At 40.5% G+C, this 26,007-nt stretch overlaps 1 long non-coding RNA gene across 1 annotated transcript in view; it reads right to left on the bottom strand.

Annotated features, from left to right (window-relative positions):
- The window catches only part of LOC109489269, a 34,731-nt gene that overhangs the window by 8,204 nt on the left and 520 nt on the right, over positions 1–26,007 (bottom strand). Inside the window, exon 2 of the long non-coding RNA XR_002142216.2 lies at positions 19,887–19,963. This is a non-coding gene — a long non-coding RNA (uncharacterized LOC109489269). The remainder of the gene's footprint in view (positions 1–19,886; positions 19,964–26,007) is intronic.

Below are 26,007 nucleotides of genomic sequence, written 5' to 3' on the forward strand. Positions count from 1 at the left end.
GTCTGCTTTTCCCTCTGCCCCTCACCTTGCTTGTGCTCTCTCTCTAAAATAAAATAAAATAAAATAAAATAAAATAAAATAAAATAAAATAAAATAAAATAAAATAAAACTGTTAAAAAAATAAAATTAAAAAGTGGTAAATTAAAATAAAAAAAGTGGTAAGTTTCCTAAAATAAAAGGAAGGAAACTATATGACATGAAAGATGCAGAAAGGAATTCAATTTGCAAACGCTTTCATAAATAATAAGAATTTCTCTACAAATATTCTGGCAGGATGCTAGTAAGTCAATTAGTCTGATGCTATGACATTTACTCATGGGTAGAGTGAAAATTAACAAAAAATCAAATAGTTTTTCCTCCCTGTGGACATAATGGGGGGGGAAGCCTTAGGAATATTTTCATTTCTAAACCATTGTTTAAAAATATATGAAAAGAGGCATCAGATGAAGTAATTTGAAGTGTGAATAGTCTTGGGGGTTTGTGCAAGTTCTTTATAATGCCACATTTATTCAAAAATCTTTTATTCTGAAGTTATAACCTTCCCGATTTTTGGTGTTTTTTTTGTTTTGTTTGTTTTGTTTTGTTTGTTTGTTTCTTTGTTTTTTAAGTAGTCTTCATGCCCAGCATGGAGCCCGGTGTGGGTCCTGAACTCATGACCCTGAGCTGAGATCAAGAGTCAGATACGTAATTGATTGAGCCACCCAGGCGCCCCCAAGTTTTGTACTGTTTTGTTTTAAAGATTTTATTTATTTATTTGTTTGTTTATTTATTTATTTAGCGTGTGAGCAGGTGGAGGGGCAAAGGGAGAGAGAGAGAGAGAGAATTCCGAGCAGACTTGGAGCGTGGGCTCCATCCCAGGACTCGAGACTGATGATCCAAACCAAAATCAAGAGTTGGATGCCTAACTGACTGAGCCACCCAGGTGCCCCTAAATTTTGGTTTTAAAATATTTTTATTTTATGAAAATATGGGAATACTAGATAGATATTTATTTATATTTACTTTTATACTGTTACTTCACAAAATAAGTTATTAAGGCTATGTCCGTTACCAAAATTTCCAAGCAAATTTTACTAGTCCATGAAATAAAGTCTGGAAATCAGTGATCTAGTCTCATTGATAAGACAGATTTACAATAAAATATTAAGAAATTGAAATATTCCTAGAATAGTATTCTGGTTAATTAGTTTCACATTGTAAGTTAAACCGTTCGTTTCAGCCTTGCTCATTCAACCCAATTTGAAATGCATTTATTGAAAGCATCAGTTATGCCAGGCATCAACCCAAGTGTTGCTGATACAGAAGTGCATATAAGTATGGCCTTTGATCTTGGAAAACAAATCAGATTAGTGCAAGAGACAGAAAAAGAAACATTTAAGGCCTGTCTTCAATTTGGTACTTAGAATCGGAATAATAGAGGTATGTCTGTGGCAGAAAAATAATCCTGTCGGAAAAGGGGGTGCAACCTGAAAAGTCTTCACAAAGAAGGTAATGGTTCTGTTGGGTTCTGATGGACAGATACATGAGAATCCTCCAGGTGAGCATGGAGGGAAGGCCATTCTACAAAGGGAACTACATGCCCAAAGGCATTGAGGTTTGAAAGAACAGGATCATTGATATTGAGAGAGCAGCCATTTTAAGTGTCAAATGAAGGAGTGGCCAAGAAGAAATCCGAGAGGGAGGCTGGAGTCAGATTATAAAGGGAGATGTATGTTTTGCTGAGATGGTTGGACTACATTCAGTGTGTGCCTTGAGAATCTCTGAAGGATTTTGAGCAGGAGAGAATTGGAAATCTTTCTAAAAGTGTATTAGTATCTCCTTTCTGCCTCAGTAGATAGGATATACTGAACAAAAATGAATCTTTTACTGATGATTAAAGGTCATTCAGCGATGTTCTCAATGAATATCAGTACTCATTTTACAAAGGAACACACTGAAGCATGGAAGGTGGAGGACGTGGGCCTCCTCTACAGAGACCCAGGACATATTTCTCTGAAGCGTCTTTATAAAATCAAATCACTATGAACTTATTTTCTCTTAATTTGCCTCATTTTTATTAATATTAATGAAGGGCTGAGGGAAGAAATTTTTGTTGACAGGTTCTAGGAATTGGATTTTTCTTGATTTTACTGTAGAAAATCACTAGTTAATAGATGCTTTCCACCTAAGTACTAAGTGAGGGGTAAAGTTGTGCCACTTTTGGATACAATTTGGAGATTCTGTCTCTGGAGAATGGAGACATATTCATTTTTCCCCCTATTCTTTACCTAACACATAATAGTTACTGTATGAATGTACAGTGAATTGAAAAGAATTTGCAATATAAATAGTAATTTTTCTAAGGAAAACTAGTTACTGGCTTCACTGGTAGTTCTTTGATGTTGTTTACCTTTGTGTATAAACAGGGAGAATAAATGATCATAACGTATTTCATCCTTTAAAGGAGTTTTAAAAATATCTAGATATAAGGATGTTAAAAAGCTTTAGTAATGCTGGCACATTAGTACAAGATTTCTTTTTCTTTTTCTTTTTTTATTTGTTTAAAGTAATCGCTATGTGGGGCTTGAACTCACAGCCCCCAAGATCAAGAGTTGCATGCTCTACTGACTGAGTGAGCCAGCTAGGCACCTCAGGGATTATTTCTTTTTAAAGAATGGGGATCAAACTTAGAGATGAGAAGTAAAGGTATGGGATAAAGTCCCTGTAAGGGGAAAGTACAAATTGTAAATTTCTCCAGGGACTGGTTCAGTAACTCTGAGCATTCTTTTTTTTTTTTTTTTAAGTCTTTTCCCTTTTTTTTAAAAAAAAGATTTTATTTATTTGAACGAGAGAGAAAGAGCATGAGTAGGGGGAGGAGCAGTGGGAGAGAGACAAGTAGAATACGTACTGAACACAGAGGCAGAACCAGGGCTTGATTCCACAACCCTGAGATCATGACCTGAGCTGAAATCAAGAGTCAGACAATCGGCTGAGCCACCCAGGTGCTCAAATACTGAACATTTTAAAGAATGACTTGCATATTGGAAGCTCTAGGTTTGCAGATTTTCTAAAAATTTCCTCTATGTGAATACTACTATTAGTAGTAGTAGGAGGAGGCTGGGTGTATGAGCTAAAAAGTGATAAACAATCCTATTGTGGGCAAGTGTGAAATAGAGAAAAAATAATATAAATTATGTTGTAAGGTGGTGATCTCAGCATGGTTGGTTAAGTGTAGGGAAGAGATTACTGCAGACTGCCTTCTGGAGTTACTGAGCCCAATGTGCTAGTGTAACAGAACAATCTGGACATCATAGAACAGGTGTGTGGTTTTTTTTTTTGTTGTTGTTGTTGTTTTTTGTTTTTTATAGAACAGGTGTTTTACAAAGAACCTGAAAACATCACCTGGACCTTGAACAAAACCTGTAGTTGTGTACACATCTGAAATAGATGTCTTTATTTCCAGAAGACCATACTAGATATTAGAATATAGAATATTCTTGTTTATATTCTAATATAGAATATCAGAACCCAGAAGCAGTCTCAAAGCTTGACAGTTGTAACTCAGAAGAAAATGGGTTAATTACTTTACCTTGACAATAGCGAAAAAAAGTTAACCAAAAAAACAAAATGGAATAGGCTGAAAAAGGGGGTTTAGTTATAGACACTTAACAGGAGTTTTATATAAGCATCTCTGAAGGCCATATAAATATAACCCAGGTATTTCCTTGTCTTTTGCCCCCCAGTAGAAACCTACAGCCTTTCCCTTTGCTCACCCTTCGATATTAATGGGTATGTCCGTAAGATTTTTGAGCTGAACTCACGGAAAAGTCCTTTAAGCTAACTTAGTTTATTTCCCCGTTTCTGGTAAGAAACTCCCTTCTAGGGTACCGCTGAGAGCTGCCACTTTCTAGGCACCGCTGGGTTCCACTGAGCTACCACTGCAAATGCACTAAATATCCTGAGGTCGGAAGGCTCTCCAAGTTGATGGGCAAACAGGGCCAGGACACTTAACAGTTTTAGATGGGTACCAAAGCACTAACTGTACCCAACTGTAGTAGTAACAACTCTTTCGGTTCTTACGGCTCTGGTGGGAAACCGGGGAAATCATAACCTACCAGACGGTCGAAGAATTTCTCTTCTCATGGGGGAGGTTTTGCTGCAGGGTCAAGCTTCCGGTGCCAGACTCCCTCTTCCCCTCCAGGAATAGTCTTCTGGTGCCCGTCTGGGCTCAACCTGGGCTCCCCCTGCTACAGTTCTAGCGAGGGGGACAGACGTTTTCAACTTTTGAGGTTGGCACGAGAGCCACCATCTATTCAGTCTTTTCAGAAGAGTAACCTAGCTTTCGTGACGAACGCCCAGACAACACAAGAGGACTGAATTAAGCGGAACTTTTTAATGGAAATGATTTAAATGGTTTTTTAAATGAACGAATGTGAGATGACACCTCCAGGTTTGCAGATACCTTTACTAAAGCTCTTCGGGGTAGCGAGATGCCAATGGGATCGACGGTGAGGGTAGAATGGGCAGTGAGCGAAAACTTGAGCGAATCTCAAGAGGAGCGAGTACCAGAATTTCAGGGATTCTTACTCACTCACGCCAGTCCATTCACTACAGCACGCTGAGGTTCCGCAGGATCCCAGGTTCGCATATATTACTCAACTGGAGAAGATTTTGAATTTTTCTCTTCTCCCTTCTCCTCTTTCCCCAATACAGGCTGTGAGTTTGTCCACGACCCCTACTACCATTTAAAGGGAAAGGCGCTCAGGAGGAGATAAAGTAGGGAGGACTTTGCGGCTGTATTTCTTAAACCCGTAAAGGGAGAGCGATAATGGGTAAGGGGCGTGCAGGCTACTCCTTCCTTGCCCAATCAGGTGCACAGGAAGATGTCCTTTTACCAATAAAAATAAAGCTCGCTTTCCGGAGGCGGGAGGGCGAGCCTTGACTGCCAGTTCTCCAAAGCAACGATGGAGTAGAGGACAGAGAGTGATTAGAGGAAGGACCAACCCGGGGAAAGGGGCGGAGTGGGGGTGGGGGCCACCGTGAGCGGCGGCCGGATCGGCCAGTGGAGTGCGAAGATTGCTGTTCCTGTTGTAGTGTTTCTCGCCAATCAGGAAGGCGAGGGAGTAGGCGGGGCGGGGAAGGGGTGGGAAGAGCTCGCAGCAACGCCGGGCGTCCGTCGGGCTCAGGGGGAGAGAGAGAAATCCGGTTAAAATCAGAGTCGGAGGTTTAACCACACATCGGTTCCGATCGGATTATTCCTTAAAGGGGACGCGCCATTGTCAAGAGAACGGAGCCCGGGGCCCGAGGGCGGGGACCGGCGGCGCCCGAGCAGCGAGGCAGCTGCACTTGGACTGNCCAGCGCGCCCAGCTCCCCTCGCGCGCGCCGCGGGCTCGCGCCCCCTGCCCCTCGCGCGCTCGCCTCCCCTCGCGCGCCCCCTGCTCCTCGCGCGCCCCGTTTCCCTCGCGCGCGCGGCTCTCCTCGCGCGCGCCGCCTCCTCTCAGACTCGCGGGAGCCGCCCGGCGGGGAGGAAGGCGGCGGCGGGCAGGCGGAGGGAGGCCGGCGGCCACGGCTTCGCAGTCCCGGCCGTGAAGGGAGGGCTGGGAGCAAACTTGGCGCGGCAGCTGGCCGTTCCGGGCGGGAAGAGGCGCTGGGGGACCCTTGGAGCGCGCTGAGTCGCCGGCCCGGCCCAGCATTGTCCCTCTTTCCTCTGCTCTCGTTTCTCCGCCCACTCTTCGCCGTCGCACCCCCAGACTCCGAGCCTGCCGGAGCCGGAGTCAGCCCCACGGACGCCGCAGCACCGGCTCGCTGGCCGCCGGGGCCTGATGAATGCCTTTGCTGACCTCGGTCTCCGCACCGGCGCGGGCTGCGTGGGCGCTGAGCTCTTCTTGCAACTTTTCTTTGGGGATTGATGGAAGTTGTGGCTTCCGGGCAGCAGGTTCTTTGGGCAGAAACTCTTTCCGTCCTTTCTGGAGAGGATTTCTAGGGCGAGCTGGTTCTTGATTGCTGTCGATCGTTCCTCCCATCCCAGTTTCATTCCTCGGCATCTAAAATTGCTTCCCTCATGGATTTGCAATGATACCGGAGCATTAACCTCTTTCAGGCCAAGATAATACGAGGGGGGAAAAAAAGGAGGGAGCTGTATTGACGAGAAGCAAGAACTCTACATAGAGCTGAATTTGCCTTAACCTTTGAACTGAGGAAAGTTACCTCGACTTACTGGCGAAGGTTCTTTTGGAAGGAAAGCGACAACAAAACCAACCTACTAGATCTCTAGGGTCTGTAGGATTACTTTTTTTTTTTTCCCAGAAATAAACTTAGTTTTGTACTGTTCTGCCTAGTAGATATCTACCGTACAGTTAATTTCTAGTACTGAACTCACAGGCATTATAATTAGTAACAACTTTTACTATTGATAAAACATTTTTTTTCTCATTCTGAGCATTATTGCTATGCTATACCTGTCAATACTTGCTAAAGAAATCATTTGGAAACAGCACAGCCCTTGTTAGAGACCTTATTTAGAAAAGGAATGTTTTCATAAGCATTCAATTTTGACAGTTTCTTCTTGAGCAATACTTCGTAGAGTACTTGCATGTGCAAGTTGCAAGCCTATAAACAAAGTAGCAGTGGGTGTGTTATTCTGTAGTTTTTTTGTTGTTATTTTTGTTACTCATTATCAAAAATAGCATTCCATTTTGTCTTTTCTTCCCTTCTGAGTTATTTTGTAAAATTACCTTTTTGGAAGAGTGAATGATGTTGCAATGCCTGGTCCAGTGGTTTTTTTTTTTTTAAAGCAATACTAACAACTTCCTGAAGTGTTCCTTGATTAACTCACTGTCTAGTAACTTTCTGAGTGGTGTAGAACATACCAGTTCACAGGCTCAACAATAACAAGAAAGGAGAAACTAGGGAAACTGAAAGCCAATTTTGGATAATAATGTTTGAGAAGTACTCTATTCTTCCCACAGAATTTAGGAAGTGCACACACACAGAAAAACATGTTCTTTTGTAGTAATCTTGATGGTATCTGGCATTGTTACACCTGTATTCCTCTCTTCCCTCCCCTTTGATCCTCTTCTGTGATAAGGATGTCAGGCCAGCTTGCAGGCATAATCTCCCTCTCCATCTCATAATATAGTTAAGTAGAAGGTTAAAACAAGTTTCCAAATTTTTCTTTCTTCCTTCCTTTCTTTCTTCCTTCTTTCCTTTCTTTCTGTTTTTTTTTTTAATATTTTATTTATTTATTTGAGAGAGATGGAGAGAGAAGGCCTGAACAGGGGGAGGGAGAGGGAGAAGCAGACTCCCCGCTGAGCGCGGAGCCCAACGTTGGGCTCATCCCAGGACCCTGGGATCATGACCTGAGCGAAAGGCAGATGCTTAACCGACTGAGCCACCCAGGCGCCCCCAAGTTTGCAAATTTCTATCTTTGTTTACTTCTAGCTTAAACAATAGAGGAGAGAATTTCTGAACTTTTAAAAGAGCACATTCACAAAGAATTATCTTTGAAATAGCTAGGCCAGGCTTCCTGGAAAACATTTTTCCTTTGTGCTTTTCATATTGTTTTAAACACATTGTTTTATGTATACACATTGCCAAGACATTTCTTGAGTTGTGAACTGTCCCTTGAGATCCTTGGGAACCAGGACTGTCCTTCATTTCTCTGCAAATTCACTGTGTCACAATAAATGTGTTGTCTTAGGACTTTGTGACAAAGAAAGATAATGTTCTATAAAGGCTGCTTGAGAGATTTAATTTTTTTTTTTTTTTTTGAACAAGCACCCTTTCTGAACAAGTTATACCAAAGCAGAGCAATTAGTTCAATGTCTAGGGGTAGATATTACTCATCTAGATGCTTTTTGTTCTCTTTGCAAAAGTGTGATTTGTTTATAATATCTGTTTCACAGACATCTTTTGTGGTAGTGATAGCTTATTGTCACAATTATTAGAACTAGGTTTAACCTGTCAATATCTGTTGAGTATATATTTATTTAAGAAGTATTATGGAAAGATAAAATAGAAATGGATTACAGTTCTTGCTCTCAAAGGTAGAACAGTTTATGGGAAGATGCAAAAATATCATCCATAGGAGAAAGACAGTGTATATCTTAGCACAGTAACAAGTGCAAAGTGACAGTGACACAGGATTCGTGCCCAAATGGTAAATGAATAGTGGAATAATAGAAGAAATCTAGGTGAGGTGGGAAAGTTTTCATTGCTTTATATAGCAGGTTTTATATTTTAAAAGAAAATTTAAAAGGTAAAGTATGTTTGGGGGTTGGCTGGGTGTATGTTCTCTACTTGAACTATTTTTATCTATAAAATATTTTTTTGGGCAGAGCATGTTCTCTGAATTTCAACTGTTGTTACCTCACTAGAGAGATCATCCATCTAACCCAGCTCAAATGTCACCTTGTCTGCAAGCTCTTCTATTCTAATCATAAGTGATCCCGCTTTCTTCTTGCTCTTATAAAACCCTTTTTACAGTGCAAACCGTGCTCTGACTTACAGTATGGTTATGTTTGTATTTTCTCCATCAGACCGTAGACTTTGCTAAACCATTAACAGAAGGTGGAGGAACCCCCCCCATGTACTTTTTTTACTGTTGCCTAAAGTACTTGAGCATTTTTGTTATCCCACCAGTATTCTGAAAGACCATAAGCTGTAAAGAAGTTCAAATTGTTTTACTTGGGGAAAGTGTGTGTGTGTGTGTTTAGAGGTAAACCCTTTTTCCCTTATCACCGAAGCTTTGCGTGCTCATTGTAGGAGCATTTGCACGCTCTTGAGTACAGGCTACTACTAGTATGTTTGTGTTCAAAACATTTCAAAAGCTGGTCAAAATCTATGTCCCTGAACAGTTTACCTGCCTTTACCCTAAACTATTTTTGGAGTACATACTCATAAACTTAATCTCTTCTCATTTCTTGATTCTTTTTATCTCTAGAGAGCATTAAAAACTGCTTCGAGACTGCCAACAGGCACTCCTCATAGTAGCCCAAGGAGGAATGTGGGAAGACATTTCTTCATGATCAAATCACACACAGAGGTTTTACTCAAACCTTCTGTTGCTCATTATAAAAAGGGAGATACAATTTGGGCTGATGAAGTGGGTGATAAGATTCTATTGTTCTAGGTGCTTCTTTAAGCTAATCTAGGGGGGGGAAAGGTTTTCCAAAAGTTCCTAAATAGAAAACCCAGCTGTAAGCAGCCAGTTGGCTTAATCAGCTGAGAAATCTCCATTCATTTGGCAAAGTTTTATTGAGAGCTGCACCTACTTTGTGTACCTTGGCTAGCATTTCTGAAGGTAAGATTAAGCCAGCCTCTGCCACAAGTTGTGAGCTCCTCCGAGCAGGATCCTTAAATAGGCAGAGTGGTACATGCGGATTAAAAGTAGTGTAAAAAGTGCACAACTAGGTGAATTTATTATTCAGTCTTGTTTGTGGTTCTGCATAGCCTCTTCCAAAGTATGCTAGGAAACAAACATGGTCTTCCACCTGAGGTGGGTTGGGGTTCATGGACACTGTTAAATAAATCTATGAGCTCTAGAATTTTTTTTTTTTTTTAATTTAAACCCTGTTCTTATGGGGCAGAATATTTTTGAAATTCTACAAACAAAAATGTGTTTCCTCACATGCTACAAGGGTCATCCATTTCAGAGACCACCATTATGAGACTACATCTGTATGCTGCAGATATTGGTAGTTTGCTGATAGAGTAGTAACATTCTTTTAAAATCAAAATGCTATAGTAAATAGATGGCTTTATCAGGATTTTTTTATATTATGAAAATAACCATTTTGAGAAACCACTTCTGTAAAAATACTGTGTGAATTATTTTTAACTTTTATGAAATGTGCTGCCGTTCACCTCTCCCCCCACGTCTGTTGCTTGTTGTTTGTTGTTGGGAAAGAATTGGATTGTTGATAAAGGGACTTTGTAGGATTGTCGGTAATGAGGTCAGCCGGGTCAGGAAGAATATCTGACAGAGGGGTATACCCTATGGAGTTTGACCATAATGCAGTAATTATGATTTGTCAAATTTTGTGAAGAGTTAAGATTTTAAAATAACAGGGGTGCTTGGCTGGCTTATTTGGTGGAGCATGGGACTCTTGGTCTCAGGGTTGTGAGTTTGAGCCTCGCATTGAGTGTAGAGATTGCTTACAAGTAAAATCTTAATGGGCGCCTGGGTGGCCTAGTTGGTTAAGCGCCTGCCTTCAGCTCAGGTCATGATTGCAGGAACCTGGCATCAGTCCTGAATGGGGCTGCCTGCTGAGCAGGGAGATTTCTTCTCCCTCTCCTTCTGCCCTTCCCCCCTGTTCATGCTCTCTCTCTTTCTCTCTCTCTCACACACACTCTCTCTTTCAAATAAATAAAGTCTTAAAAAAAACAGCTCTGCGGAGATATAATTTACATACCATACAATTCATACAATCAAGGGCACCCAGGTGGCTCAGTGGATTAAGCGGTCTGCTCTTGATTTCAGTTCTCATGACCTGAGGGTCATGAGATCTAGCCCCATATCGGGCTTGTGCTCAGTGGGAGTCTGCTTGTTTCTCTCCCTCCTCCTCTGCCCCTTCTCCTGCTCACAGGTGCACACATGCACTCTCTGTCTCAAATAAAGAAATTAACTGGATCTTAAAAAGAAAAGTGTTCAGTTCAGTGGCTTTTAGTATATTCCAGAGTTGTAAACCATCACCACAATGAGTTTTAGAACTTTTTCATTTTCCTTCTCCACCTCCCTCACCAACCGTAGGTAACCATGGATCTACCTTCCATCTCCATACATTTGTGTATTCTGAACATTTAATATTAATGAAAGATGGCATTTTAATAAGCGTGCACTTCTGTATAAACTGGTCCCTTTCAACGCCTGTGAATCTGAGGAGGAGGAAGTTTCCCTCATCTGTGTGTAGCTCCAAGTTTTAGAAGAATTTTAAGAGGCAGTTTATCTACAATCCTTATTCTACCTAAGCCTGGAGAGTAATGGGAGAAGAGATTTTTTTTTCCCCTGTGAAAACCACAGGATTCATTTTGGTGACAGTTTTTTATATTCATTTAATCATTTAGTGACTCTCAAGAAGTAAATAATTTATGTCTCAAAATTTCTGCCTGCTGGACCTAAATACAGTACTTTAAAAGAAGTTGAGGGGCACCTGGTGGCTCAGTCAGTTAAGTGGCCAACTCTTGATTTTTTTTTATAAAGATTTTATTTATTTATTTGACAGAGACACAGCCAGTGAGAGAGGGAACACAAGCAGGGGGAGTGGGAGAGGAAGAAGCAGGCTTTCCAGCAGAGCAGGGAGCCCGATGCGGGGCTTGATCCCAGGACCCCGGGATCACGCCGAGCTGGAGGTAGATGCCCAACGACTGAGCCACCCAGGCTCCCCCAACTCTTGATTTCAGCTCAGGTCATGATCTCGGGGTCCTGGGATTGAGCCCTGCATAAGGCTCCGTGCTTATTGGGGAGTCTGCTTGGATTCTCTCTCTACCTCTCTCTCTGCCTTTCCCCCGGCTCACAGTCTCTCGAATAAATAAATCTTTAAAAGAAAATTTAAGAAGTTGAAAATACTTAGCAAGTTCTTTTTTTTTTTTTTAGATTTTATTTTTAAGTAATCTCTATACCCAGTGTGGGGCTTGAACTCACAACCTTGAGATTAAGAAGTACATGCTCTGCTGATTGAGCCAGCCAGGTGCCCCCTTAGTAAGTTCTGATCATTGGTGAATGTAATGTGATGCTTTACCTTATTGGTTCAAAATGTTTTACTCCTGTTATGATACTCACCATTTATTTGATCAAAACTAGTGTTGCCTAGGCTCATGGCAATGAACTTTTGTTGCTACCACGTAGTGGTGGTGACCTTGTAGGCACTTAATAAATGCTAACGATTGCCTGATTACTATGATCATAGATATTTTCATTAGCTCTACTAGTCCTTATTTGTCATCTTGAAATCATAATAATAACTAAATTTATTGAGTGCTTACTAAGTATTGTGATAAGTACTTAAGTGTTACCTTTAAGGTAAAAGCGTGCAATTTATTTTTGAGAATTTTCTGTAATTATCTCCATTGATTATAGTTTTACAGGTTTCCAATCACTTATTTGTCTTTTTAAGATTTTTTTGAATGAGGGGCGCCTAGGTGGCTCCGTTGGTCAAGTGTCTGCCTTGTTGGGCTCGGGTCCTGATCCCAGAGTCCTAGGATCAAGCCTCGCCTCAGGCTCCCTGCTCAGTGGGGAGTCTGCTTCTCCCTCTCCCTCTGCCTGCTGCTCCCCCTGCTTGTGCTCTCTCTCTGCCAGATAAATAAATAAGTGAAATAAATAAATGAAAGATTTTTTTGAATGACCGTTTTTGGTCAGACCTAAGATACTTTGATGCTGCCGCTTTCTTGATCTTTCCAGGAGATAAGATTTTCACCAACTACATCCTGCTCTTGGGTCACAGCAATTGTGAGATACGTCTCTAGTTCAGAGCATCTGTACTTCCGAGGGATTGAAGTGTTGGGTTTTGTTTGTTTTATTTATTAAAGGGCATCTGGGAATTGATGAGGAAAGGATAATAGTTTGTTCACTCACTGTAATGCTGCCTCACTTTTTAATTCATAAAATATTCACATGTATGCTTTGTTGCCTGAATGAATTTCAGCATAATATTTCAACTTCTCAGGATTCCATGTTTTGTTTTGTTCTGTTTTGAGTTTTGGTGTGTCCCTATTTCATGGTAAAATTCAGATGTGATGTAATTTAGTTCAATACTAAAGAATGCTGGAAAGATCATTTAATACAATTTTCAGTCTCTGTTTAAAAATAGAAGATGGATTATGCTGTCTATAATACTGTCTAAAAAATATCACTTCAGTGGTTCCTTTCGTGTGTCTTGGGCACTGGTGAACGCGCGATGATTTATTTGCAGAAGAGCTCCAGCCATTTGTTTCCTCAGTCAGCAATCTCCAGACCACCATAGTTTGTTCATTTGTTGGCAAAAGTATTCCTTTCTAAATCATGTTAGTTTGGGGATTGGTTTATGTTTTACCTGACTGTTAGCTCTATCTCTCTGCTCTCATTAAACCTGCTTATTGTACTTTTCTTGCCTTCCTAATTTGATATTTTTAGTGTGTCATGAGCAGAACCCATAACCACACTTGTGGAATGGTGGATAAAAATGATAGAAGATTCTGAATAAGGAGCCAAAGAAGCATGGGGCTTTAGTGCTAGGACCTTGTTATATTGATTTTTACTGCTTCGAGGACTCTTGCTTCTTTCCTGGTTTTGGACTGTGTTTCAGGTAGGTGATGTTTCTGGATAGCAGGTGGTATAACAGAGTGGTATATAATTACCTTGTAGATGTTTAGCTTCCCCTGAAAAATAGACCTCTTAAAATTCTGTCTTAATTCAGTCTAACTCAAGTGGATGGCGAATAATTAATTAAGTGGATGGGAAAAAGGAAAAGAATTCTTTCTTGGTTGTCTTGCTATTCTACTTCTTGAGAGAACCGTCATGAACTCCAAACTCGTACACCAGGATACTTGAATGCGCTGATGTATTGTCTGTTGCAATACAGAGCCTCATATAGTTCCCTGAGCAGAAGTTTAGAGGCCTTCAGCAACAGGGGGGCTGCGTGCAAAATAGCCACCTTTGCCTATTATCTGGATATTTATATTTCAACTCTTCTGGTAATCTGTTTTCTTTGAGATAAAATTGTCTCTGTAGGTGCTGTTTTCTGTGTTTGTGTTAATGATTACTTAGACTATGTCTTGTATTTAATATTCCTGGCAATACTGAAACTTTGGTATACTTTCAGGAAATACTGGTTAGAGTTTAGTCATACATTTCTTTATGGTTGCTGCACTTTTTCCTGCTGTAGAACTCATGGGGTTACAATTTTTTCAGAGCTGGAATGTCTTGGTAATGATCTAATACAACTCTTAACATTTTGTGGATGACAATGAGATTGTGATTTGTTTAAACTGTGGATAGAATAGAGTTCTTTTTTTTTTTTTTTAAAGATTTTTATTTATTTATTCGACAGAGATAGAGACAGCCAGCGAGAGAGGGAACACAAGCAGGGGGAGTGGGAGAGAAAGAAGCAGGCTCATAGCGGAGGAGCCTGACGTGGGGCTTGATCCCATAACGCTGGGATCACACCCTGAGCCGAAGGTAGACGCTTAACCGCTGTGCCACCCAGGCGCCCCGAAGGATAGAGTTCTTTTTGATTCTCAGTCTGATGTCTGTCCTGTTCTTATATATGCTTCCCTTAGTAAAACTTTGAAGGGATGGATAGAATCTCAGACTTCTGTTGTTTCTATAATAGAGGTCTGCACATTTTTTTTTTGGTCACTCCCCAGTGGTACAAAGAACTGTGTCTGCAATCTCCATATGTATGTTGTAAACTATATACTGCCTATGCTATAGTAAGAATAAAAAATGAGATAAAGATGAAAAACATTGTAGAACAATTTAGAATGTATTCTTTTCATGTTTTTGATTCCACTTAAAATATTAGTAATTTAAAAAATATTGAATATCATCACTTAAAAAACTTTATTTTGAAATAATTATAGATCATGGGAAATTGTGAAAATAGTGCAGGCAGTCCTGTGTAACTTTCATTCAGCTACCCCAGTGTAATATCTTACATAACATAATGTTAATAACCATGTTTAATCAGGAAACTGGCATTGGTACAATACTGTGAAGTAGCCATATTCAGTTTTCATGGTTTTTAATGCAATCGTTCATGTGTATGTATGTGTAGTTTTGTGCAATTAATAACATTTCATGTCTAGATTCATTTCATCACCACCACAATCAAGATACAGTACTGTTCTATCACTGCCAAGAAACTCCCTCATGCAGCTCAAGGTCCCCTCCACTCCCCACATCCTTGTTTACTGGCCACCACTGATTTGTTCTATCTCTGTAATTGTGTCATTTTGAGAATGTTACATAAATGGAATCCTACTGTATGTATCTTTTTGAGACTGACTTTTTTCACTGAGCACAATGCCCTAGAGAACATCCAAGTTATCCAGTGTATCAGTAGTTCATTTCTTCTTACTGCTGAATAATTCATTGAATGGATGTACCACCGTACACAGTCTGACTGACTATTCACCTGTTGAAGAGCATACGAGTTGTTTCCAGTTTGTGGCTGTTACGAATAAAGCTGCTGTGAACATTCATGTATAGGTTTTTGTGTGAACATAAGTTTTCCTTTCTCCGGGATAAATGCCCAAGAGTGCAATTGCTGGGTCATATTGTAAGTATATGATTAATTTTATAAGCAGCTCTCAGACTGTTTACCAGAGTGGCTATGTGTTCTCACTAGCAATACACTTGTCAGAATTTGCTATTTTCACTGTTTCTATTTATTTATTTTTTTACGTTAGTCATTCTGAAATAGTTGTGTAGTGGTATCTCATTGTGGTTTTAATTTGACTTTCCCTAATGGGCAAATTGTTTCCCTAATGAGCAAATTGGAATGTTTTTCACTGTTGAGCTTTGAGAGTTCTTTCTATCGTCTAGATATAAACCCTTTGTCAGGTATGTGATTGGCCGAATTTTCTTCCCATCCGTAGTTTGTCTTCATCTTCTTAACCGGGTATCTTATAGAGCAAAAAGTTTGAAATTTTCGTGTAGTGCATTCAGTCATTTTTTTTTTTCTTTTATGGATTGTGCTTTTAGTGTCACGTCTATGGACTTTTCATCCAGTCCGACATCTCAGAGATTTTTTTCCCCTATGTTTTCTTCTAAAAGCTGTATAGTTTTACAGTTTACAAAATAATCACTCTTTTACCTTATAGTTTGATAAAGCACTGGTATTGGTAACAGGCATTTGGCAGGTCTTCCATTTTCTTGTTGCGTGCTTGTATTTTGCCTTATTATGTTTAATCTGCCTTTCTTTACAAAAACCCTTTCTTATTTATTACAGGTATAGCTAAGTATCCAGTTTGGACAGTTGTAATTTTTTAAAAAATTTTAAACATTTTAATTCCCGTGTAGTGGATATACAGTGTTAATATTCATTTCTAGTGCACAATATAGTGATTCAACACTTCCATATATTACTCAGTGTTTATCAAGGCAAGTGTATTCTTTAATCCCCATCACCTATTTCACCCCATGCCCCACTCCCGGCAAGCACCAGTTTGTTCTCTATAGTTGAGTCTGTTTTTTGGTTTGTCTCTCTCTTTTCCTTTGTTCATTTACAAAAATCTTGTAAAACCCATTCGAGAGTGACATCATAATTCTAATGAGATCTGCAGATGTACTTAATTGGGCCCAAGGAAACTGCAGGATGTTGCAGTTTGCTGGACGTGAGCCAGCCAGTGAGGGCATCACAAACAGCCCCTCCAGGGGGTGGACCGGCCGTCTTCCCTTTAGGAGACTCTTACCTACTAGCCTACGGTGTATTCAGTGCCACAGACCAAACTCTTCTGAGTATTTTCAGCAAGAAGAGATTGAATCAGGATCCGAGGTGCTTACAGAGTTGTTAGAGGGCTTGCCGGTTGCTTTAGGGTGGCGATGCACAGGCAACCCGTAAGGGGAGCTCAGAGGGCACCCATCCCCTTGCTGGGACCCAGAGCTTGGGCTGCCTGAGCAGCCGCCGTGCTCCCCTCCAGATGCTGTGGAAACTGCTGGACGACCCGGGAGCTGCAGCTCGGGACTAGCAAGGCAGACCAAGAAGCCGCCGTGGCGCTGCCGCACTTTTGCCTGTCGTCCAGGAAGCCAGAGAAGGGACACTGCAGTGACGCTGCGGAGGTGGCTGGTACTTCCACGGCTGCTCTTGCCCCCCAAACTGCTTGAAAAGGTGCCTTTCCAGCTGCTTCTAGGTAGACTGGAGGTCAAGTGAGCCAGTGTGACTAGCATTCTTCACGTAAGTGCCGCAAGGCTGACACCGCCTGTCGCAGGACCAGAGAGGATGCTGGTGTCGGTTTCATAGAATGAATATTAGTAGAGCTCAGTTTCAGGTTGAAGATAACGCATGTGTTTAGTCTTCTAGTATTTTCTTTTCACACCAGTGGCATGATCACCCTGCCTCTGGGTGCATGTACTCCACTTTGAACTTAATACTATTCTGGATCTCTGCGTAGTCGGACAGAGTAGGGTCTCGCATGAGTTTTTTCTCAAATATTTTAATTTATCTTAATATTTCCCACTCTCTAAAACTGTATCTATCCTAGACGCACCTGGCTGGCTCAATCAGTAGAACATGAGACTTGATCTAGGGTGGTGGGTTCAAGCCCTACCTTAGACATAGAGGTTACTTAAAAAAACAAAACAAAAAACCCCCCCACGTCTTTCCTTTTTATAAGTATGTACAAGTATAAAATGTTATTGTTTTAGGAAACACTCATTAAATTCAGTCAACATTATTTTCCCTTAGTGTTGGGACTTGAGCCTTCTAACATCCATGTTTTCTCAGCTCTCCTTGGAGAATAATGTGCAAGAGGTGGGTTTTTTCTTAGAACTGTGCTTTGGTGCCAGAGGCTCTCCAGCCAGCCGTCATCATTACTTTGGTATCTATTTGTCAAAAATAATTAAAGCTTGGTTTGTTTTATTGCATACTTTAGATTTTTATTCCTGGGTGTAGCAGATTTTGGCACAAAACCAAAAGTGAGACATACAGAAATCCTTGCAAAGACTAGTTTTATATGGTCTGTGATGGCAACAGATTTAAAATCCAATAAAATAATTTGTATGAAAAATTTTGAGTATGTGTTCACGTGCATTTTTCTAGTGAGAGGTCCACAGGTTTATCAGATTTCAAAGCAGAGGCCGTGATCTTGAGAAGATTAAAAATGGCTGCTCTAGAGGTAAAACGTCAGTCAAGACATTTGCCAACAATTTAACACCAAGGCTTTTGCTATCAATCACAGACCCTTTCCCTGATCTCCATCCTGTGTCTGTAGCCTTCTTTGAGGACATATAAAGAAAATTTTTGTTACGCAAATGTTTAAGGGAGAGTGAAGGAATTTTATAAGAGTTCATTATTAAATGAGGCAGGATACCTGGAGATCAATCATAATGCCCCAGTAATCATTTCTTTCAAAAAGGATCCATTCCTATATGGTTGATGGGATCCTGAAAAATAATGGGTTATGTGTGTCAAGACATATTAAAATGTTGATAATCTCTAATCCAGTATATTATGCCTTGGGGAATTTATCTGAATGCTTGAAATAGTTATAAAAATAATTTATATCTTCAAATCGGAGCCTAAAATTATACAATTTAGGAAGGAACCTACAAATCACATAATTTTAGCCTTGTTTCTTAACATGCTATCGTATGACCTGTGCTCATACACCAAAACCTAAATGGAACATACGTAGCATGGTATGCAGAGATTTAAAAACTTTTTAAACAAACTCATACACAGAGATTTCTAACGATGAAAGGAGAGATGGTTTTGGTTAAAGAGGGGGCAAGAAAAGCCTTTTTCCCTTCACCCCAAAACACACACACACACGCACGCACGCACACGTGCGCGCAAGTAGAGAGAGGGTAATGAGTGAGGGCTTTAGAAACAGGCCAGTGGAGTCTGTGTTATCTGAATCCTCATTCCACCGGTTCAGTTCCACAAACATTATTATAATAGTATCTCTTATAAGCCTGGCTGTTTGGGTTATTTAAAGTCTCTCAAAGTGTTATGGGTAGTCTCAGATTCCTCACGTATAAAATGAGTAAAATGTGATTTCCCTCATAGAGTTGTTGTGGGGATTAAATTAAAAGATATAAATGAAGCACACAGCATAGTGCCTGTGGCAGGCAGAATAATGGCGTCCTTCCACATCTTCATCCCCGGAACCTGTGAGAGTTGTATTACACTACTGAAGGGAATTCAGGTTTCAGGTGGAATTAAGGTTGCTGATCAGCTAATTTTAAACTAGAGTATCCCGGGTTATTACCTTAGGGTGGGCCTAATGTAATCTTTAAAAGAAGCAGGAGGCAGAAGAGTCAGGACCAGAAAGATGGCAGCATGAGAAGGAGCCCAGTGTCGGCTGGTGGCTTTGAAGATAAAAGGGGGCCGGAGCCAAGGAATGTGAGCAGCCTCTATAAACCGGTGAGGGCAAGAGAATGGAATCTCCTTAGGGCTTCCAGGAAGGAACGTAGCTCTGCCCGAGCTTTGGTTTTAGCCCAGTGAGACCTGGGTTATTTTGGACTTCTGACTTCCGGAACTGTAAGATAATGAATTTGTATTATTTTAAGCCTCTAGGTTTGTGATAATTTGTCACTGCGGCAGGTGATTGCACTGCAGGCAACTGATACAGTGCTTTCTTAATAAATATTAGGAGCTAGATAAACCTTCTCTTTCTCTCCTAAAACCACCTGCTGATGGGATGCCTGGGTGGCTCAGTTGGTTAAGCAGCTGCCTTCGGCTCAGGTCATGATCCTAGGGTCCGGGGATCGAGCCCCCGTCGGGCTCCCTGCTCAGTGGGGAGCCTGCTTCTCCCTCTCCCTCTGCTTGCCGCTCTGCCTGCTTGTGTGCTCTGTCAAATAAATCTTAAAAAAAAAAAACCACAAAAAACCTGCTGAATTTAATCCTTGTCCACTTCAACATATCCCTGTACCTAGTTTTCCCTTTTCAGAAAGAAAATGTCTTTTATCTTCTTTTCACTTGAACCCCAGAATCTCCTTCCTTCCACATTTTCTGTCCCTTCCTGTATCTTTGTTTTTTACTGCCTCTTTGTCTGCTACCTTGAGATACACACAGCTCTTCCGTCTTGGAGAAGCCCCTGCTTGATGCTGCTTTCCCTTTTAGTTACCACACTGCCATCACCCCCCAGAACCACAAGACCTTTAAATGTCTTCAATTTTTATGAGATAATTTCCTGTTTAGTTTTAATTCTGTATAGGTTTATAACTATTACATGAGATATAAATTCGTATAAGAATTTGAGTTCTTACCTTTTCATAAGCCTTGTACTTTGTTGGTTGTGATGAGGTTGGAAAAGAAGGAGAAAGCATCAGTTCTCGGCGGGATTCTGTTGTAGACAATAAATAAATTAGCAAACAGTTCACAAGCAGTAAATACCTAGCATCAGGTGTCAGTGAGTGGTAAGGACAATAGTAGTTATCATTAGAGGGCGAAGTCATTAGAAGGGAGAGGCTGTTTTAGAATGGAACTGCCTCTGAAGGCTTTATAAGATTTTATTTATCCACTTGACAGAGAATGTGAGCACAGGCAGGGGGAGCAGCAGGGAGAGGGAAAAACAGGCTCCCCTCTGAGCAGGGAGCTCCACTCAGGGCTTGGACCCAGGATCCCGGATATCGTGACCGGAGCTGAATGCAGGCGCTTAACTGGCTGAGCCATCCGGTCGCCCCGGAAGGCTTTATAGAAGAGATTCTTTTTTTTTTTTTTTTTTTAAGATTTTATTTATTTATTCGACAGAGATAGAGCCAGCCAGTGAGAGAGGGAACACAAGCAGGGGGAGTGGGAGAGGAAGAAGCAGGCTCATAGCGGAGGAGCCCTATGTGGGGCTCGATCCCAGAACGCCAGGATCAGGCCCTGAGCCTAAGGCAGACGCTTAACTGCTGTGCCACCCAGGCGCCCCTATAGAAGAGATTCTTGAGTGAGGAATATGCTCTTAATGGAATTGGGGAAATTGGTTTCAATAAAATAATCTATGTTAGAAACACAAAACTTCTTAAAATTTGCTCATATGTGGAAAATATTTTTTTGTTATTGAATTTTTATGGTTGAGGAGAAACTCCTGTAGAATTTTAAAGATATATAACCCTAAATTACAGTAAATTGACAACACATTTGTCTCGATAATCTCAAGTAGAACACATGAGATCTTTATTTCCTCTGTTGCCTTAAGTGATACTTATTGCTTTTTTTCATTGTATCATTTGATGTTCTATAAATCTCAAAATATGATTTGAAATATGGTATGACCTAATCTGGGTTCATTGTTTTATGTGCTAAAAACATTGACTGTGATTACATTTCTGACGGAAAGTGTTACATGGGCTCACTAGAGACAATATGTTAGACTGACCTTACTTTTTAGATAGGATTATTAGACTGTGGGTCAGGAGAATGCAGAGGATAACAGTATAAATGAATTTCTGCCAGACATTCTGTAACATTTCTCTCTGTTGACAAGTGGGAGAATGTGGGCTGGATGACCATAAAATTAGGTGGAAATGTGATTGCTTGAGTAGCAACTCTAAACATTAGTGAGTAATGAATTGATGACAACTGGAGAAAAATTCCTATCTCTGAAGGCTACTGTGCATGCTTTTGTAATGTGAGTAAAAACACGGATACTGGGGTGCCTGGGTGGCTCAGTTGGTTAAGCTGCTGCCTTCAGCTCAGGTCATGATCCCAGGGTCCTGGGACAGAGCCCTGCATCAGGATCCCTGCTCAGCATGGAGTGTGCTTCTCCCTCTGCCCCGCCCCCTGCTTGTGCACTCTTTTGGTGTTTCTCTCTCAAAAGAATAAATAAAATCTTTTAAAAAAAATTAATACTATGCTTTCCAAATTTCTGGATGAAATGAATTTTTTAGGGTTAACTTTTGAAAATATTTCTGACTGAAATGGTGGACGAAGGCTAACATGATAACTTAATGGAACTTGATAGGAAGTCTTAAAGATGGGTTGAGAGAACAGCTGCATAATTATAGGGGCAAGAGATGTGGGGTACAAACAACTTAAGTATTTTAATTACTGTAATAAACTCAATATGGGTATGAAATGTAATGTGACTACAAGGAAGGCTGTATAGACTCAGAGTCTGGACTAGCTGGAGGAGGAGGTTCAGAAGAGGAAAGGTGTTAGTCTTACTCTAGTCTGTACTGTCTGGATGTCACCTTTGAAAAAGAACCGGAAAACAGAAAGTCACCCATGTTGGTGAGGATCTGGAGAAATTGTTACCCTTGTACATTGCTGGTGGAAATGTGGAAGGGTACAGCTGCTGTGGAAAATAGTTTGGTGGTTATTCAGTTAAATCTAGAATTAGGATATGAACCAGATATTCCACTCCTACGTATGTACCCAAAAGAGTTGAAAACAGGTATTCAAACAGTTGTACATGAATATTTATAGTAGTTCTGTACTTACATAGCCGTTCACATTTGCTCAAAGGTAGTAACCCCAAATGTCCATCAACTAATGAATGGATAACCAAACTGTGGCATATCCATACAATGGAATATTATTCAGCCCTAACAGTGAAGTACTGATAAATGCTACAGAGAGCATTATGCTAGGCGAAAGAAGCTGGAAACAAGATCATGTATTATGATTTCACTGATCTGAAATATCCTGGACAGTTAAATCGACACAGATGTAAAACAGATTAGTGGTTGCCATAGTCATGGGGAATGAGGAGTGACTGCTTGATGGATGTGGGTTTCTTCTTGGGATGGTGAAAATGTTTTGGAACTAGAGGTGTTAGTTGCAAAACATCGTGAATGTCCTATGTGGTATTGAGCTGTCCGCTTTAAAATGGTTATTTATACTATCTTGATTTCCCTTTGAGTGTCAGTATATAGAAATTAACTGGATAGTATTGAGAACCCAGAAATAAACTACATGATCAATAGATTTTTTTTTTAAACAAATGTGTCAAGAAAATTCAGTAGGGAAAGAATAATCTTTTCAGCAAATTGTGCTGAGACACCCGGAGATTTGAGATTTACATGCAAAAGAAGGAATTTAAACTGCTTCCTTCTCCCGTCATACACACAAATTAACTGAAAATGGATCATAGACCTAAATGTACAGCAGAAATGATAAAATTCTTAGAAGAAAATATGAATAAATCTTGTGACCTTGGGTAGGGAAAGCCTTCTTAGGACACTGAAAGCACAAGCAACAGAGAATAAAATAGATAAATTGGACTTTGTCAAAATTAAAAACTTTTGTGCCTCAGAGGTTACCATTAGGAATGTGAAAAGACAAACCACAAAATCGAAGAGAATATTTGCAGTTTCTAATAAGGGACTTGTGTCTAAGGTCTATAAAGAACTCTAACAACTCAGTAATAAAAAGATAACCTAACTAAAAATGATGAATGAATTGGTATATTTTATGGTATGTGAATTATCTTTTTATTTTTTTAATTTTTAAAAAACTTTTTATTTATTTGAGAGAGAGAGAGAGAGCATGAGAGGGAGGAGGGTTAGAGGGAGAAGCAGACTCCCAGATGCGGGACTCGATCCTAGGACTCCAGGATCATGACCTGAGCTGAACGCGGTCGCTCAGCCAACTGAACCGCCCAGGCACCCTGTATGTGAATTATATCTCAATAAAAACGGTTAAAAAATGAGTCAAGTGGAGTATGTTTAGAGGTTTCTAGTCTTAAGGGATTCAAAATTAAAATCCTACTTTTTTCCCCCTGCTTCTCCTTTTTGCTTTTGCCCTCCTGCACTCCAGCTTCCAACTTCTGTCAGCTGTGCCTTTTAAACTGACAAGTTCAAGAACATTTACATTCTGTTCTGTAACCTTAATGAAGTCTTTGGTGCTTTGTTTTTATGTTGGTCTGATGTCTTTTAATTACTGTGCAAATATTCATTGCAGAGCAGAATGTAAGTTATAGTGACATTTCCTTCTCTATATGCCAGTTAGCATGACCCCCTGCCCATAGAAGGCTGCTGTTACTAGCATCAGAGACAAATAGAGTCTCTCCCTGTAATCCGTCAGCTACTCAAAATCATGTCACATTTTTCCACATTGAACCATGACTGCCTGCCTGCCTTCCTTTTTTTTTTATTTTTTTATTTTTAACTTTTCTTAAGTAATCTCTATGCCCAACGAAGGCCTCAAATTTATGACCCTGAGATCAGGAGTCTTATGCTTTACCAGCTGAGCCACCTGGGTGCCCCAGAACCATGACTTTCTTGAGTAGGTTCCCCCCCCCCCCGGTGTATCACTTTGGTTCTTTTGGCAGCGTTTTGCAGAATATCCAACCACAAGGGACTTAAGCTGATTGTCTTGACCTTTCTTTTATTGTTGATTACTGTTGCTCCCAGCATCTTTCTCTCACTTACTGAAAGGTGGGAAGAAGGGCACTGGTTCATCTAGATCTCCCCCCTCTATTTAAAAGAAGCAAAAAAAACTAGTTTTGAAAAGTAAAAAACTTCTAAAATTGTAAAAATAGTAATGTGAACTCTTGTCTAACCCTTAACTCGATTCATCAATTATAAACATTTTGTTATATTTGCTTTTTCCTTTATCTTTGTCTATATATCTATAGTTTTTTGGGGGGAATCTTTTAAGTGAAAACTGCAGATATCATGACTCTTTATTCTTAAATGCTTTACTGCATATCACCTATGAAAAAAGGACTTGTGTGATCACGGAACAAGGATTAAATTCAGGAAATTTAACATTTGAGTTCACTGGGAAGCAGATGCTGAGGCCAGGAGTAGGATTTCACAAAAGTAAAAGAAGGAAGTAAGAGTGGGCAAGTGGAGCAGTCAGATTGTGATGACGGCCTGTCTGCGAGCCGCGGAAGCAGGTCTGGAGTCAGGATTGTCCATTAGAAGAATTGCTTGGCCTGTGCCTTGCCTTTCTCAGTTATGAGCTTGAGCTGTTCAGAGATTATCGAGACCTCTTCTTGGCAGCTGAAGCCAACTCTGATGAAGCTCACAGCTTAATCATACTCCTCACACCTGCTGGTGAGTCTTTGGATGTGGGTAGTACATTTCCATGGCTGCCATGATACAATGCTATTATCTAATATACAGTGTATGTTCAAATTCACCAATTGCCCGATAACACCCTTTATAGCAAATTTTTCCCCCATCAGATCTGTTTTCATCTGCGAAAATCATTCAAGAAGCTCCCCAGGTGATTTTCCTGTGTGTCTCGTTGGCCTGAAATGAATCACTTTTCCACAGTGGGACAGGAGAGATTGCTCAGGCCAATTGCTGGCAAAGGAGAATGGGATTTCCAGGCTTAGTTTACACCTGTCGTGACTTCATCCCATGGGTCTGGGGGAGAGGCTACCTTTTCTAATCATGTGTTTTTCATCTGATAACTCAAAAAAGAGGAAAAAAAATTAGATTTCTTTAGCGAGGAGGAAGGGAGGAAAACTGGGTAACCGACAATTAGCAGCATTCTGTGGGAATTTTCTGTTGCATAATTTTTTTTTTCTATTGAGAAGAGAAACATGCATTCCTGTCATTAAACCAGCTTCTTAGTAATTCTGTCTTTTGAATGGAATCCACTCCTTTCTTCCTTTCATGGAGTTCACTAATTTTCCGTTTTAATAGGATGAATTATTGTCTAGTCCTGCTGCACAGCTGCCATCCTGGGACGTCTTTTTCATTTCACTCTTGGATCATTTCCACTGTTTCTTGTGTTCCCACATCTACTTTATTCTTTTTCATCCTTGCTGCTAGAGAATACCCTCAAGTAATGTCCTTACATGTCTGAAAGTGTCTTTATTCTGCTTTCTGACTTGATGGATCATTTGGATATAAAAATCTAGGTCAAAATTATTTTGCTTTAGAAATTTCTGAGGCACGGCTCTGTCTTCTGCAATTGAGAGTTTCTGATTTCAGTCACATTCTTCATTTTAGTCCTTTTCCCTCAAATCCTTTAGAATCTTTTCTTGGTGGTTGTGGTAATTTCACAAGATTTGCCTAAATGTTTTTTCATGGGCCAGAAGGTAGGTCACTTCCTCTCATTTATCACTTGGCTCCCTGTCTTACTTTGTAAGGGTCCTTTATTACTAATCTTTCCTTCTGGGCGATTTCACCACTGATGTGGATGGTTCATCCGATACTTTTGACAGACACTGTAATTACTGGTCTCTTTCCTTGCTAATAGAAGCCCAGTTTTGTTTGGGTATTTAGTGCTCACGTGTTTCATGCCCCCCCCCCCCCCCCCCCCCCCCCCCNCCGCCGATTCCAAAGGGGGCATTTTGTGAATGTGGCTCAGCCTAAAGCCAGCTGTGTTAGTTCCATTCTCCTTGCTTGTGATTGGTTTCGGGATAGTGACACGTCAGGGAGGTCTGTGGGGAGTCTGCTTTCCTTTAACATATGAAGGTATAACCCTTCTTTTGGAAATAGT

The sequence above is a fragment of the Ailuropoda melanoleuca genome, chromosome 11 (genome assembly GCF_002007445.2).
Source record: "Ailuropoda melanoleuca isolate Jingjing chromosome 11, ASM200744v2, whole genome shotgun sequence".
NCBI lineage: Eukaryota > Metazoa > Chordata > Mammalia > Carnivora > Ursidae > Ailuropoda > Ailuropoda melanoleuca.